Source organism: Sparus aurata, chromosome 12, assembly GCF_900880675.1.
Source record: "Sparus aurata chromosome 12, fSpaAur1.1, whole genome shotgun sequence".
Lineage (NCBI taxonomy): Eukaryota > Metazoa > Chordata > Actinopteri > Spariformes > Sparidae > Sparus > Sparus aurata.
Genome location: NC_044198.1, coordinates 15,952,570 through 15,967,996, shown reverse-complemented (window position 1 = coordinate 15,967,996; position 15,427 = coordinate 15,952,570). Strand labels below are relative to the sequence as shown.

At 42.8% G+C, this 15,427-nt stretch overlaps 1 protein-coding gene and 1 long non-coding RNA gene across 2 annotated transcripts in view; both read right to left on the bottom strand.

Annotated features, from left to right (window-relative positions):
- bmpr1bb (bone morphogenetic protein receptor, type IBb) overlaps positions 1-15,427 on the bottom strand; it is a 59,962-nt gene that overhangs the window by 22,051 nt on the left and 22,484 nt on the right. The gene's annotated exons all lie outside the window — the stretch shown is intronic.
- LOC115592974 (uncharacterized) lies at positions 11,533-12,484 on the bottom strand. Its single transcript, XR_003986247.1, has 3 exons — positions 12,237-12,484; positions 11,752-11,930; positions 11,533-11,628 (listed from the first exon to the last, which is right to left on the bottom strand). It is a non-coding gene; the product is annotated as an uncharacterized LOC115592974 (long non-coding RNA).

Below are 15,427 nucleotides of genomic sequence, written 5' to 3'. Positions count from 1 at the left end.
AGATTACATCAATCCCGAAAGCGGCATCCACACGCAAATGATAAACATGTCGGAGGTGGCTGAGTTTCCTCAATCAGGCATGTGAGAGACTGTTTCCTTGAAGAGGGATGTGTTTATCCATTACCAAATGGTTCTGGTGGTGTTAAAGCAGTAATGGAGGAAAAACAACATCAAGAAACCAAATGGGCTGCTCCACCCCACACCTGTCCCCTCTTAAAAGTCTGACTGGGTGGGAACGGCAGCTCCCAGAAGCCACTTCTCCCCTTCCAGTGCTCCACTGGCCCTATAGCTGTCACTGCTGATTTGTGCATTGCTGTGTATTACATGTGATAAGTCAGCCTATTCTGGAGCACGAGTGCATGGGGAGCGATGTGAAGGGGTCAGTGCACCTCGCACACCCTTCTGCGCTCCATCAAACGCCCAGCGTGGAGCCTCGCCGTATTCTCAGACAGCCCACTCAGCCCCACGGGGATGGGGGGTCCAGTGGAGTGAGCGGCTCCGTAGGTGGGGGTCACTCCACCATATAAAGGGGGTTGAAAGTGGGGCAGACCGGTTGGAAGACTTGCTCTCAGTGAAATTAACTCTTCACTTCCCCTCCTCCTTCTTCGTCTTCTTCTTCCCCTCCCCTCTCTCAGTTAGGATTTTAACTGCAGAAACCATCTGTCATCGCGCACATAGTTACAGGATGATTAATACTGCCGGAGAAATCGCTCTGTCAGCACCTCGATCGCTCTATAAAAACCACTATGTTTGTTGCAAGCGGGGGGAGAAATATAATCACATTAGACATGCGAGCACCAGAACACAAGTCAAGCACTCTGCATTAAAAGGAACACTCCACCAGTTTCACACATTAGGGTTTTGTTTGACTCATCGTGGAAAGAACAGCTTCTTCTTTAACTATGGAGGTTTGCAATCAGTTAAACACACTACGGAACGATGCTGTTTATTAAGGGAAAAGTAGGATTGAGAATGTTTTCAAGCTTGACCATTGCAAGACCCCCAACTTGAAACTGTGAAATTTGCAGTACTAAACTATTGGAGCATCACTGTAATTCTTACAAACACGCAGAACATAATTTTTTTGCAAAGTAGAAATAACAAAACAAAGCCCCACAAACAGCACTAACAGCCCCGTCCTCATCAGGAAAACATCCATACGGGGCTTATTACATCCCATACTAACATTTCTGGCTGGGTGGCGACCTCTAGTGGCCGTGGTAATTATTATAGCAGCAAAGGAGGAAGTCAGGCCGCTAACCAGGGTGTGTGTAAAGTCCAATGGGGCTGTATTTCATATGTTTGTTTTCATGCCACTTGGGTGAAAAAAGTTTACAGGAAGTCTACTTGCCGGATCAGCCGCAAAAGACTCAAATGATCATGCTCAGTGGCCACAAAAACAAAGGGACATCTGACAAAGTTTTCCAGTGCCAAGATCGTTTATCTGAACTTTACTTTTATTGGAATGAACTGAGGGCCAACCTAGGATCACCTACGTTTTCAGCTCTCTAACTTAGTTCACCAGACTGAAAACCTCCACGTCACTGATCCCGACTACACCTCCTCTGCTCTCTGATGATCAACACCATTAAAAACCTCTGCCCACCGCTCCTGACATTTAAATACTCGTTATGATACCCGTGTACGAATACATTTCTAAATGTAGCACTTAAAGTTCAGCTTATTTAATAAAGTTGATATATGATCTTTGGGTGGTGTATGATTGCATGGACAGAATTTAGTAGCACAATTTGGAGTGCTGTGTTGACCCTTTTGACAGAGCAATGAGTCCATCCCATGAGGAGCTGTGTGCTTGCCATGCAGGGCACTGTAAACACTATCTGAGAAGGCATATTCGTCTTCTCCCTTTGAATAAAATTAGTATTAAATCCGCCTACATTGGCAGAAATTTTGGCGCACAATGAACATCAATAAATCAAGTTTCTCTCCACTTGTCATGAAGATAACCTTTTTTCTGCTGGCACTGCGTTTTCACCCACGGGGCTCCACTTCTTGTTTTGACCTCCTAGTCGAGTGGGAGTCGGGTTTTGACTCGGGAGAAACTGGTAGGGAAGTGCAGGGGAGTAGTTTAGCTGTGAGATTACTTTCAATTTGCTTTGCAGACTCCGTATCCCCCGCACTCTGCCCTCCAGCAGTCGAGAGATCAATTAATGCAGCTTGATTTGTTTGTAATAATCTGTCTCCATTTCACGAGGCAAACATTTTCCTTATGAAACGGAGACCTTACAATAATACCAGCAGCGGCGTTACAATGCGCCATGAAAACGAGCCACGTTCTTGATTTCAGAAGAGGACTTTGAGGGCGAGCGAACGCACCTTTCATCGCACAGCTAGAGAGGCGGGATGGATGACTGTGAAAAATCACTGCTAACCTGTGAAACAAAAAGCCATGGCGGAACACAGATGATGAAATTACTCCGGGCACAAGACGGAATGCGTGTCGTGAGCGATGTTCCAGCCGGGGGCCCAAAACTGACTCTCAGCTCTGTGAAATTAGGAGGATTTTCAGCAGCTCAGTATTGAAACTGCTGTCAAAGAATCCTGGAAAGCAGCTTACTGCCGTTGCGACACAGCTGTCTACCCCAGATGGTCCAATCGGGTTGCGAGAGTTGAGATAGCATGACGCCATCTTCGTTATTGAGCAGGACAACGATCTGTGTTCTTATCTAGTTGTAAGTTGTAAGAAGCGCCAGCAACTTCGGCAACATGGAGTAAAACTAGCACAGCGACTTTCAACAACTTACTAATAGAGAGAATCCTCCATCTTACTGTGATTGATTTAGATGCTTCGTTTTTTGTCCAACCAATGAGACTTAACTTCCGCATCCATCTAAAGCCAGACACCCACGTTCACAAAAGGCATCAGACAACATCCACATCCACCAGTTACATATTGTGGTTACATTTTGTGGGATCCCATCAGGTCCCCAGCAGAGTCTCAGGCCCCTCGAGGCAAAGAAAGATCCTGATGAATATTCAAGATTTACACAATGGCAGGGCCAAATCACTCTGCTGAGATTGACGCTTTGAAGTCCCGAAAGAATGCTGACGGGGGAAGAAAAAAAACGTCATTCACAAGGAGTGAAAAGGCTGTCACAGCAAGATTCGCCCTCTCTCCCCTTCCTCTGTCTGCCTGTCACGCTGTCTCATTCTCTCACTCACTCTGTGTCTTTCTCTCATGATGTGACGACGTAGTGAGATATTGAAAAAACACTTGAAACATGATCACTTCTCTCTAATCCTTTTTTTTCCTGGGCCATTATTTATGTCATTGGCCGATGCAATAAATTATGTTATCATGTGTCGCTGTTTGATTCAGGGTCTCACGGACGAAAGCTACACTCATGAAGCAACTAGTAACTCCCAGACAACAAGGAGGGAACATGATGTCTCCACATACTTTGAATTGACAGCCTTCAGACATGCATAAAGATGCACAGTGTGCAGGTACTTATTAAGTTTGTTGCAGCAGCAGAGTTTGTGTGGGGGCGATTCTCTGAGTCAGATTGTAAATGTCAAAACTTTTGTGATACTCATAAATATTTCACTTAGCACCGCTTCGAGCCAGTGAAGCAAACTTAACCCCGGGATGGCATGTAAAGCAGCTATATGTCACATTGTGTTGAGAAACTGACAAAAAAGTTGTACGTCTACAGTATATTTGATATAAACGTGAATATTAGTTGTTTTTACTTTTTAGTGTGTTTGTTTGTTGTTTTACGGCATTTTAAAGTGTACAGACGTATGTATGTCTATAGTTGTATTCATTGTTTTTAGTGTAGCTATTAGTATGAATGGAGGGGTGCATGCGTGTGTAAGAATATACATAGATATTTATAATTTTTATGTAAATTCTGCTTCTATTAAGTAAATCTGTATGACAAATCAAGGTACCTCATCACATTAATGACAGAATCTCATTAAATCTAAGTACGCCTTAAAGTGGTCCAGCTCATTGATCAGCACGACTCCCCCAAAATTTGAGCTATCCAAAGGTAAGTTCACCCAAAAATGAAAACTTTGCTTCACAGCAAAACAGCGTTGCAGCATTCTCCAAAACAGCTGAGGTAGACGGGAAGTTAAACATAAAAAACAACTAAAAACTAAACTGAATATGCATCCTCCAGAAGCGCTGCGATCCCAAATGAACTGATGCGTAGTTTTAGGGTGCACACTAACACATCTAGCCTAATGGCTACAGTGAAGATTCTGGCTTAAAAAGGGTGTAAATAACATCATCTCAACCCAATTTGGGATCTCTGGGATTCAATCTAGGAGACCTGGATCGTGCCTGACAAGCTGTATGGATGCATTTTCTATTTTTTATTTGACTTTGTTTTTCAATTTTAAAACAAGTCCTCATCTACTTCAGTTGCTTAGGAGAATGCTGCAACGTTATTGCTGCGTTTTGTTTCCCTCCCCTGATCAGTGACTCCCACCTTTGGGTTTTTGGGTCCAATGTCTTTGTTTGTCAGTGGATGGATGTGGGTTTTATTCCCACCACCACCTTTCATACACCAACGATCCGGTTTGCTTTGACCATTTTGTGATTTGTGCAGTGATTTGTTAGTTTCCCAACTTGCGACCCCTTGTCCTTCAAGTCTTCTTTTCTGGGGGATGTTTGGATGAACTTAACCTTAAAAAGGGGATTTACAAATCTCTATCCCCTCACTGTATGCATCATCCATCCTCTACTGGTTCCCGGTCCCCTCAACAGATTCAATTCATACTCCTTTTGCCCACTTACGATGCCAGTCTCCACTGCCACGCTCGTTTCCACAGCATCAGCATGAGCAAATCGTTCTAATGGCCGCTCCGTGCACCTCTTTAAATGTGGATTGAATGTTACTAGCTCACCACACAGCTGGTGGAATATCAAGTGTGAAGCATGAAGGAGCGGAGCTGATGCCAAGCAGCTAATGCAACTTCAGTGCCCTGCCTCAACCATTTTAGTATCACTCTACACACATTACCACCACTCTGCTGACTAACCAAACCAGGCCTTTTGGAGCAGTTGAACCACAGCAATTGGCTGGAGCTATTCGCAATACTGTAAGTCATCTGAGGAAGCTTCGGTGTGGCCAAGACTGATAATTCTAACATTTCTGACAACATTTGACAACGCAGGCTTGGTTTCTTTTCATTCCCAACGAAGTGTCAGTCTGCTTCGTGGTTATTTTTCATCGTCTTGCAGCTCACTGAGACAACACTTAATAACATTAAACTGTGATTATACAGCAGCTGTGAGTTTGCTTGTCTTATTTTTGTATTTGTTTCCTTTTTGTAAAGCAATACACTACTTCTAACACTTGTGCAAATGGTTACACATTTTTACATCACCCCGCACTGTTGTCACAAATTTGGTGGAATAACCCTGAAGCGATTTTTTTTTATTCTACCGAGTCTTCTTTTAAACAACTACAGCTGTGGCGAATCATAACAAAGTGAAAGCTGAAATATCAGGTCGGCTGCCAATGAGCTGATCAGATTTCCTCAAAATATCCCCCTCGCTTTTCTTTCCACTGATGTAGCGTCTTTTATGGGAACCTTATCGAATCACTTAGAGGGACAATAATGTAATCTCTTTATGTTTGACTACTAACACTGAAGCCACCTGAAAGGGGCTGGCGATGACAACAATGCACAAGGCCCTGTTCTGTGGAGCTGCACCTGAAACACACCTGTGGCTCGGGTTTCAACCCGTGGGCGCAGTGGTTACAAAACAGCCACACAACCTCACAGATGGAATCCGTGTAAAGAAGGTGTCTGCCCGGCTCTGAAGGTGCCATTAAGAAAAGTGTTCTGTGATTTTCCACGGACCGGGGCGACGGCGCGCACAGGGCCAAGAACAGCAGAATGAAATCCTTCCTCTCCCCCTCCCTCGTTCTCTGTCTCTCCACCTCTGAAGGTCACTGGGCCAGGTCTCGCTGGATCTCTCCGGAGTAAAGCCTCCTTGTTCTTGTCGGCAGGCCCGGCTGCCACTGAGCTGCACTTTAGTTAATTCCCTCGCAGCTCTGTTCTCATTCATTTTCTGGCCACTTGATCACTTTACTCTGACATCTTACATAATCGTAACATGCGCACACAGCACGCACACACACCAACCAAAGGCAACATTTTGCTACAATAACACTGTGCAGCAGCGTGTAAACCTGTAATTAATCTTCCTGAACGTTTCCAGAAAATTCCGATTTGACCGATGTGCAGCAGATTAGCCTCTGTAAATGTTCGACCCTGATTCCAAAAAGACAGCAGGCAGTGCAAAATGTAAATTAAAAAAAACACACAAAAAATAACTTTTTGGTTTTAACGAAGCATTCCTGAGCCAATGTGGTAACATCCTTTATACAATCGTAGACCTAGATTTAAAAAGCTACAGAAGCAGACTTTGTGGTCACATGACTGAAATGTCACCCACACTATGTGTTACTTCACTATCCTGTGCACTCCTTACTTTAAGTTGATCAAGCTACAACTTAGTTAGAATATTTGGCAGCTTAAGTCGGCGTGTCCTGTAAAGACGGACTAGTGAGTAGATGAGTTTTCGGCATGATGTTTAATGTTACCGACAAGCTCTTAGCAACTTTTAAGACAAGTAAGCACTGTATAATTAAACTGTGGGACTTTAATTATGTATTTTTTGAATTGCCATTGAAAAAGCCATTGAAAAAACTGGAACCGGATGTGCAAAAATGCTAACTGATTTCAGTGTTTTAGGACAGTCAACATCATTCCTTTGGTATTCTATTCACATTACATGTATATGAGGTGGTTTTCATGGCTGGAGGTGGAGTGGATGGTGGTGGAGTTACATTTAGGCAAGGAGACAACCAAGCCAATGACCAAAGTTCGAGCCCATGCACTGTAAACCACCACTGGATATGTTGTAAAAAGGATTTTGGATATTTTCTGGCTGTGTTTGTTTTTCTAACCCCAACAAAGTGGAAATATACATTGCAGAGGGACAAAGTTTGGTGATGAAAGTTTCTTTTCAAATTTGAAAACAATTCAAACCATCCACAACATGGTGAATCCGAATATCCTAATAAACAGGGATGTGTTTTTCAATAACATGGGGGGAAAAGGGAAGCAGGCGCTCACGATTCAAAGTGAAAAATTAGAGGAGATTTTCTTAACGTGGCCTTTTGTGCAGCAGGAATTGGGAAAACCGAGGCTCTTCTTGCCAAGTCAACCAGGAGCATTTAATGAAGGGATTGTTGCCGAGTGTCTGCTGGGCTGCGTCGGGCAGACACTGCAAAACCAAAGGGGTCTAATTAAGGGGTTCCTCTGACGGTCAGACAAAGCAGACAGCAGGGGTCAAGGCGCTGGCCCACAAACTGGCTGTGACCCTCACACCTGCCTGGCTGCATTACGCCGCAACATGTCAGCGCACAGTGGACACGCTCGCACCAACACATCATTATTGAACCGGGGCTTTACCACACACACTGACACAGGAATAGGGGAAAGAGACAGAGCCAGGGACTGGTATGCAGCAAGGGAAATGCCATTACTCTAATCTTATGTCTTAAAATCTAAATGTTTCTTAGAAATGAAAAAAAGAATATGAGGCACTAAGGGATTGAAGTACTGTGGATTTATTTTCCGATGTTCAAAAATATTCATTGAAAGAGGTGTTTTGACTTCATGGTCTTACACGGAGAACCTCAACGTTGACCACAATAAGTGAAGCCTGGCAGGCTGCTAAGGGGCCCCATATGTGAGTGTGTCAAAAGTTCATGCCTTCCCTCCAGTGTTCACACTGCAAAAACAAAAAGATCACCTAGTGTGAGCTATAGCCCCGCCACTAACAAGACTGATTGCCGCAGAGTGCCTCTACCTGTCTCTTCCTCCAATTAGTCCTGCTAGCCACTGAAGTGCTAAATAACCAGCAGAGAGGAAAGTGAAGGGACGGCAGCAGGGTCAGAGATAAGGCAAAAAATGCAAGAAAAGCAACCAACGCTAAGACGGCCTGGACTTAGGCAAGTCACCCAGAGCACTCACTCCTCCTCTAAGGTTCACAGGAGGCTGTAATTACGGGAAGATGGTGGCGTATTTACCATATCACATGCTCTTTAACAAGCGCTAATTGTGTGTGTGCGCACTGAGCGCGTGCAGGAATGTCTCACCAAAGCTGCAGGAAATGTTTAATGAAGAGAGCGGCTTGGACGACATGGTTAGTGTCAAATCTGTCAAAAATGATAGAAACTGGAGAGCGTGAACCTGAGGTGACTGGGACAGACAGAAAACACAGCGCACACGGGTGGTCACTGACTGGTCAACTTTTCAATTCTCGTCTTTGTGACCAGATCTGTGAAAATATTTAGAAAACACAAGTTCAGTCAGTTTGTAGGTATGCAGATTGATTTTAGTTTTTGAATTATTATATGAAAGGTTGATCAATTTTAAGTAAAAACTATAGATTTATAGTGTTTTAAAAAAATCTTTGTTCAGATTTGTATACATAAATATATAAGAAAAGGAGGAGAAAACACAAGAGATCTCTAGATGTAGCATACTTAAGACCAAGCAAAAGTAAAAACGGCAGCAAACAAGTTTTTCAAATTTCAGATCATTGATTATTTACATCTGACTTAACAGAGCTGAGAGTTTCCTGTACTTTTACTCATTTCAATGCACCTAAATAGCATAACTTTCATCCTCAGAGCAGCACAACAATAACACAATAAAGAGACAAAGTGACGCCAACACTTTTGGAAACATTGATCCGAATGTAAACAATGATCATTGACATGGATGACCTTGAGTGCACAGACACACGTTTTGGCTTAAAATACCTGTTTTGGTCATCACAAACATGACTGGATATTATCCAGTTGCTGAGGTTCCCCGCCAAAAATGTCTTAAATGCTGATTAATACCACTTACTAATTATGCACGAAAATGCCAAAATTAGTCGACAAGATTGTGTCAATAAGTCCAGCATTCATGCCTCTTAGTACATGGTGATAAACAATCTGATACAGTATAACACACATCACAGATACGACAAACTGCACAATAAACTGTGTGCATGGACAGACAGCATGTGTGAAGAAATAAAAAGCCTAGGTTATTCATCAGGCTCTTTGCACACTGGATCCTTTTAAACGGGCCTTGTCCCGGACTGTACTAGCGCCGCATGAAGGAATGGATACAACCCAACCCTTCACTCGGAAAAAGTCGTCGGACCACATTTATGCGCCTCTCTACGGACTAGTTGACACAGACAGGTGGGGTTTAAATGGCAAATTAACTGCCCGTTAGATGCCCCGAGAAAGAATCCGTTCATTAAAATAGACGCTCCTAGCCATTGTGATTAATGGTGTTTGGATAAATTTAGTTTTACTGCTTTTTCTTATTCAGCGGGAATTAATAGAAGGGGCCGGTCCGCTGCCTCTGGTCAAACTACCTGCTCTGTGCTGCTGGAGTGTGATTGAAAGGGAGTGCAGGGCAAGAGCGGGGAGGGAGGGAGGGAGGGAGAGAGGGGAGTCTTCTGTGCATATTTTCCATGTGCACCCACACCCCTCCTGTGGCTGTGGTGCTGAAAGCTCTTTTGTGTGCTTTTGAGTGGTGTAAAGGCTGCTGTGATACGGCACACACCTCAGTTCTTTGACTGTGCGGTCACTAACTAGATTGTGAATTCGTTCTTTACTTGGAAGCTCCTTTGTCCTTTTTTGAAGGGGATTTCAGAGAGAGAGAAGGATTACTAACAGCGACGGAGCCTTTGTCATTCCAGAAAAAAATTTAATTAGCCTGTTTTTTCTCGCATTAACTTTTTGAAAATGAATACCAGGAAGTCAACATATGTGGACTGGCTTCTCCATCCATCCATCCATCCATCCCTCCCTTTTTACCTTTTTATCTTTAATCACATGATCATAAAGATCAACCTCAATTAAATTGAAGATGCACTGAGAGGCTATAAGCACCCACTCGGACAGCAATTCAAGACACTGGAACAAGGAGAGAGAGAGAGAGAGATGAAAAGATACAATTACCAGAGCTGCCCGCTGAGCACATGACCGCCACTTATTTAATTACGTGAATGCCTTAATGAGTTAATGAGTAAATGAAATGAGGTGTTAGATTTCTGGACAGGCAAGGGCACACAGTAATGTGTGAATCTCACAGCTGTGGATACTTAAGGTACTATTTCCATTCTGGAGCAAATCAAGCGTGGTGACCTTTTGCCAAAGTGGACTGTTTTCCATTTGTGACTGATGATGGATGCACACCAGAGGAACAGATTGGGTGTTGGTTAGTTTGGCTTCTTAATGATATACACCCTACTTAAGAAACAGTTTTATTTTTTGGGTAAAGAAACAATGCTTGCGTTAAAAAAGTGTCTGCACAGAGTGGCGTTAATATGTTAATCTTATCTGTCAGCAAAAACTGCTTTCATGATGCATGTCAGGTCTCCATTCCATTTGATTAAATCCCCGCAGCGCTGATTTGAGGGATGAGCTTGAAAACATTTCCAAGCCACTCCGTAATTGCCAAACGACCTCTTTCCAAGGTGAAAACCTTGATCAAATCTTGCACAAACTTTATAATAAGAAAATGTCCTGTAATTTTCTCCACAAGGGTGCACGTAACAGATGTAATGTTAATGTGTAAATCATGGGCTAGGCGTCAGTACACATCATCCGGAAGGTGCACTGGACGCAGTTCGCACAGAGAGGGCTTCAGCACATTTTAAATGTTAATCTTTTATCCTCATCAGAAAATCAGCTGCTACATTACCAGCCACTGCTCACTCCCGAAGCGCAAATGCAGCAAACTGGTGATGGTCTTCAAAGTTTGATGCTGTAGGTACCCCTCCAGCATTGGTTTTTGTAGTGGAATAGTGGATAATGGAATGTGTCTCAGCCACTTATGAGGTCATTGTATGAAGGACTACATGTGAATAAATGACCAGACAACCATTCCTGACAACCATTAGTGCTCACTTGATAGAATTTGAAATGTAGCACATTCCACAGACAACCGTAATTGGCCTTCATTCAGATGCCAAATGAGTTATATAGCCCTTTATGAGTCAAAGACTGCAGTTCCACAGCAAGGGCAGACAGATACCCACCTAATAATAACATTTTTGCATCAAATGTAACTTCCAACATGTCAAAATAATACTTCATCACCTATGTGTACAATATGTGTACTCTAGTACTATTAAATAGTACTGGTATTGTTTAGACATGTTCTGAATGTCTTGTTCAAACATCAGTGCAATATACCTTACCCTGACATATAGCCTATGTTCAAATATAGGACAAAGGAGACAGGAAGACAACAGCTTATCCAAAAAATAGTCTTTATTTATCTAAAGTGGTTTACCATGTATAACAGAGCAGCATAGAATGTATAAAAAGGGAAAAGGGGCTGGCTTTGGTCAGTACCTTCTGAGGTCAAACTGGACACCAAAACCTCGGTGAGGGTGCACTCACAGATGGTCGACTCTGCAATCGGGGAGCCAGTCAGCGGGATGTCCAACTCAGGCTCCTCTGATTGTGTGCTGCCATTGCCTTCCGAAGATGAATTGGTCACCATGCTCGCCCCCTCAGGTGACCCAGGAGTCGACGGCGGCGCAGCATCACACAATTCCTAAACAAAAGAACAATGGTGTATTTAATACCATTGTATCCTCCTGTTCATAACAGGGCATGCTTGCACACATTACTTTCAAGACCATGTTTTAGTAAAGGCAGAGATGATAAATTCTATTACCTTGCGAGTGAGGTTGGACGTGCTTTCCTTTGTGTTTGGCTCAATGAATTGGATCCGATTGAGGATCCACTGCCGTCTCGCCGTCCTCGGTGCCCCTGAGCTTCCGGAAGGAGCCTTTTTTTTTAAGATTGATTGTGGGTCGTACAGAGGTTATCCCAATTCCCTACGAACTTCTTTGCCTGAAAGGCACCAAAGACAGTTCAATGATATGTCCCTTTTTGCATGTCCGATTTACACTAGTCAAGTAAGTAGACTAGCAACATTAAACTGAATACCAACACCAAACACTTTAATTTTGTGTACAGAGCACTGATTACAAAGCAAGCCATGATAGTCATTTCAAGTTTCGACCAAGGCAGACAACATTAATCGATCATTTATGGACTATTTTCCATCAATGTCATGCCTGTAATTGCTGTCTTGTTTTTCATGCATTGTCGTGCTAATACAGTGATTGCAAGTTGTGCAAAAGTAAGAGATATTACCTGATAAACGGAGCTCGCTTTCAATCTCACGCCACAGTTTATTTATCCTTCCTATTCCGGTTGTAATAGCACTGTAGCGTGATGTTGTACAACAGTGGTCTCTCTTCCACCAGTGCAATCAGCTGCGCCTTCATTTCTTCGGCCCACGCAGCCATGGCTTCCAGAAATATGTAGAAATATCCCAAAAATGTGATGCAATGATGAAATGTAGTTTGTAACTCTGTGCTATCTCTGTTTTAAGTGGTTTGTTTACCATCGTCACTTCCGCCCCTCCCACACACTGATTCACTAGCACACCGCCAATCAGAATGGTCATGGAACAGCTAGCACGCAACCAGACTACCCAATGGCGTCCAATCCTCAGACCGCCAACACTCTCAGACTTTGCCAGTTGAATCTGACCTGACACCACCCGCATGTTTCCAAAAGCTTCCTACACAGCTGAACACATGTAAACACTGCTGATTGACAGTACAAAGCAAACACACACAGTTATGATGAACCAACTGCAACCTTTTTGCAAAACTTCACTGATTAACAAAGTATGTATGCATCCATTAAACACCTTGGTCTTGTCCATCAGAAACTGATGCAAAACAAGCCTCTATGAAGTGACAAGGTGTGAAGTGAGGTACAAGAGAGTACGCATAACAAGCCTAATGGAAGAAAAACACTTGACTGTGCCATCAAATAATTAAATATCTGCAGAATTTACAGATAGACGCGGAGCAAACTGTCACAAATGACCTGAATTCCACCTAAAGTAGGTGACAGAAATCAGGTTAAGCTAACTGTACAATCTAATCATCCTGTTTACAGAGCCTAAGAGAGATGTGCTGCTGACTGGACCAGATCTTTCCAACTCTTCTTCGCTGTTACACTTCACCACTCACGTGTCATCTCCCCCCCATCCACATTTTCGTTTTCTTCACGGCCTTCCATCCATTACCGCTGAGCCGCTCTGTCTCCAAATGATAAATGATAAATTCAGATGGCTTAAATCAACAAAACACACACACATACACACACACACACACACACACATCCATCACAACACTATAACTAAGCCTTTACTTTTTCAGGATTTCCCCCCAACTCAGCCTGAATCCTGTCCAGGAGACATGGATTTGCAGAGACGGGCACAGATATTTCCGCATTCAGCTGTTGGTCTGCTCATCTTAGAGGGAAACATTTATGATAATCACCATAAACACGGATCTTCCTTGAGTCAATGTCCGCCTTGTAGTCAGTGAGCTTAAGGCATTCGGATGTGGAAGTTGGATAAAGGAAACAACATGGACACCGTCATCGTTTTGTACAAGGAACAGCCGGCTGTGTGCCCATTAGAGACATTAGCCTTTACAAACACACTTCTATTCCTAATATGACAATATTCTGAATTTGATACGTTTCATGTCAACAGCATCTTCTTTTAGGGGTTACTGAATTAGGCCTCATTCCTAATGTAGCATTTTCTGATAAAGACATGGAATACCCCAATTTTCTTTGGACAAGTAAACAGCGCACCTGGTACTTGCATCTCAGATTTTGTATGTGCAATATTGTTTACAATCATGCAATATAGTGCTTTTTGTTTTTCAAATGTACAGTACATGCAATGTATGTCTGTAACTACTAAATGTCAATTGTGGTATGACATCTGTCAAATGCAGCAACACTGACCCCAAGTTAGCATATCGTGTCGTTCCACTTTTCCATTTTCTGACATGACAAATGAAATGTTAGGTAATCGTTAGGTAAACACATGAAATCAGTGTCGATCAGTTGCACAAAATTGCCCACAGTTTAAGTCAGTATTCTGGAGCTAAGCATGAAGCAAAATCAAATCTCCAGTCTACCAGATCAGAAATGATACGCCGAATTAGGAAATCAATCAAATCAACAAACAACACATTCCATGTATTATCATCCGTAGTGTAATCCTACTTGTTGCCTTGCCTCGGACCACTCGAGGGGGTTCACCTGTTAATCCCTCGGCTCGAACAAAAGCAGATGGAGATGTTCCTGTTTTCCTCCACGTAGGTTTTGAGCAAGTGTTAAACCATCTGCTCCTGTGGCTGATGGGAAACCCATGGGCCCTTACAGTCTTGGCAGGGAAACTCTAGTCTCTGGTTGGCTGCCTGACCCACAGCTCATTTGTCAATCAGGCCCCCTTTCCCCTTAATTAGGAGAAACAGTCCAACAGTTACTTGGGTTGAGCCGCCACAGAAACATGCAACTCAGTGGGAAAAGCAACACTGGAAAAAATCGACACCTGTTTTTTTGGCTTAATAGTGCAATTGCCTGAGCAGCTTTTAAAACAGAAAAGTGTTTTGCAAAAGTTACACCGAACACTCTTGATGTTGTATTACATATTTCACAGTCCTGTTCTGCAGATTAAAATAAATTGGTCTGTAGAGGAATATTTATTATTCCAGGCCCCATATGTGTTTTGGAGGTAAAGGAATGTTAAAAAATAAATTAATAAATAAAAAAAAAAAAACAGAGAGAGAGCTTGTGATATGTTACGGAGACATCATTTGAAATATTAATCTCCTCAGTGTGGGAATAACAGAAGACATGTTTGATGTTTGTGATGGACCGTCTGTGAGGGGAGTAAGAGTGCCACATGTGAGACACAACAGTTTGCCTTCATAGTTCACATCTGTGTGAAATTACGGCGCCCTTTGGACATAATTCATGTGTCTTGGTGTGGAAATTACCAGAAAGGCCGTGGAGTCTGTGCACATGTTCCTCAGACAAGTGGAGACATCACACAGCTGCCTCTCCTTGCGCTAGAATCAAGCAGTTATTTTTATCTATCGAATACGCAAGGGATCTTCTTTTTCACTGAAAACACGTACAATACGGTTAAAGTTTTAGATGCATACACATGAATTTGATCATTATGGGTGTGATCGCCTTACCTCGCCATGTGCATGTCACCTACTAACAACTCAAACATAAGACATGGCTTTATCGCGATTTACTCTGTGGGACTCAACAAGTGGAAAACTATGAGGAAGATGCAAGTTATTTTATACCCAGACGTTATATGGCTGTATATGCAGGCTCTAATGTGATATGCAATATCTCAGTTATTTGAAATCTTCTCAAAAGCACTTCATAAAAGCTAGGACTAGGTGACAAAATCAAATATCAAATATTTATGATTAAATACCATGATATCG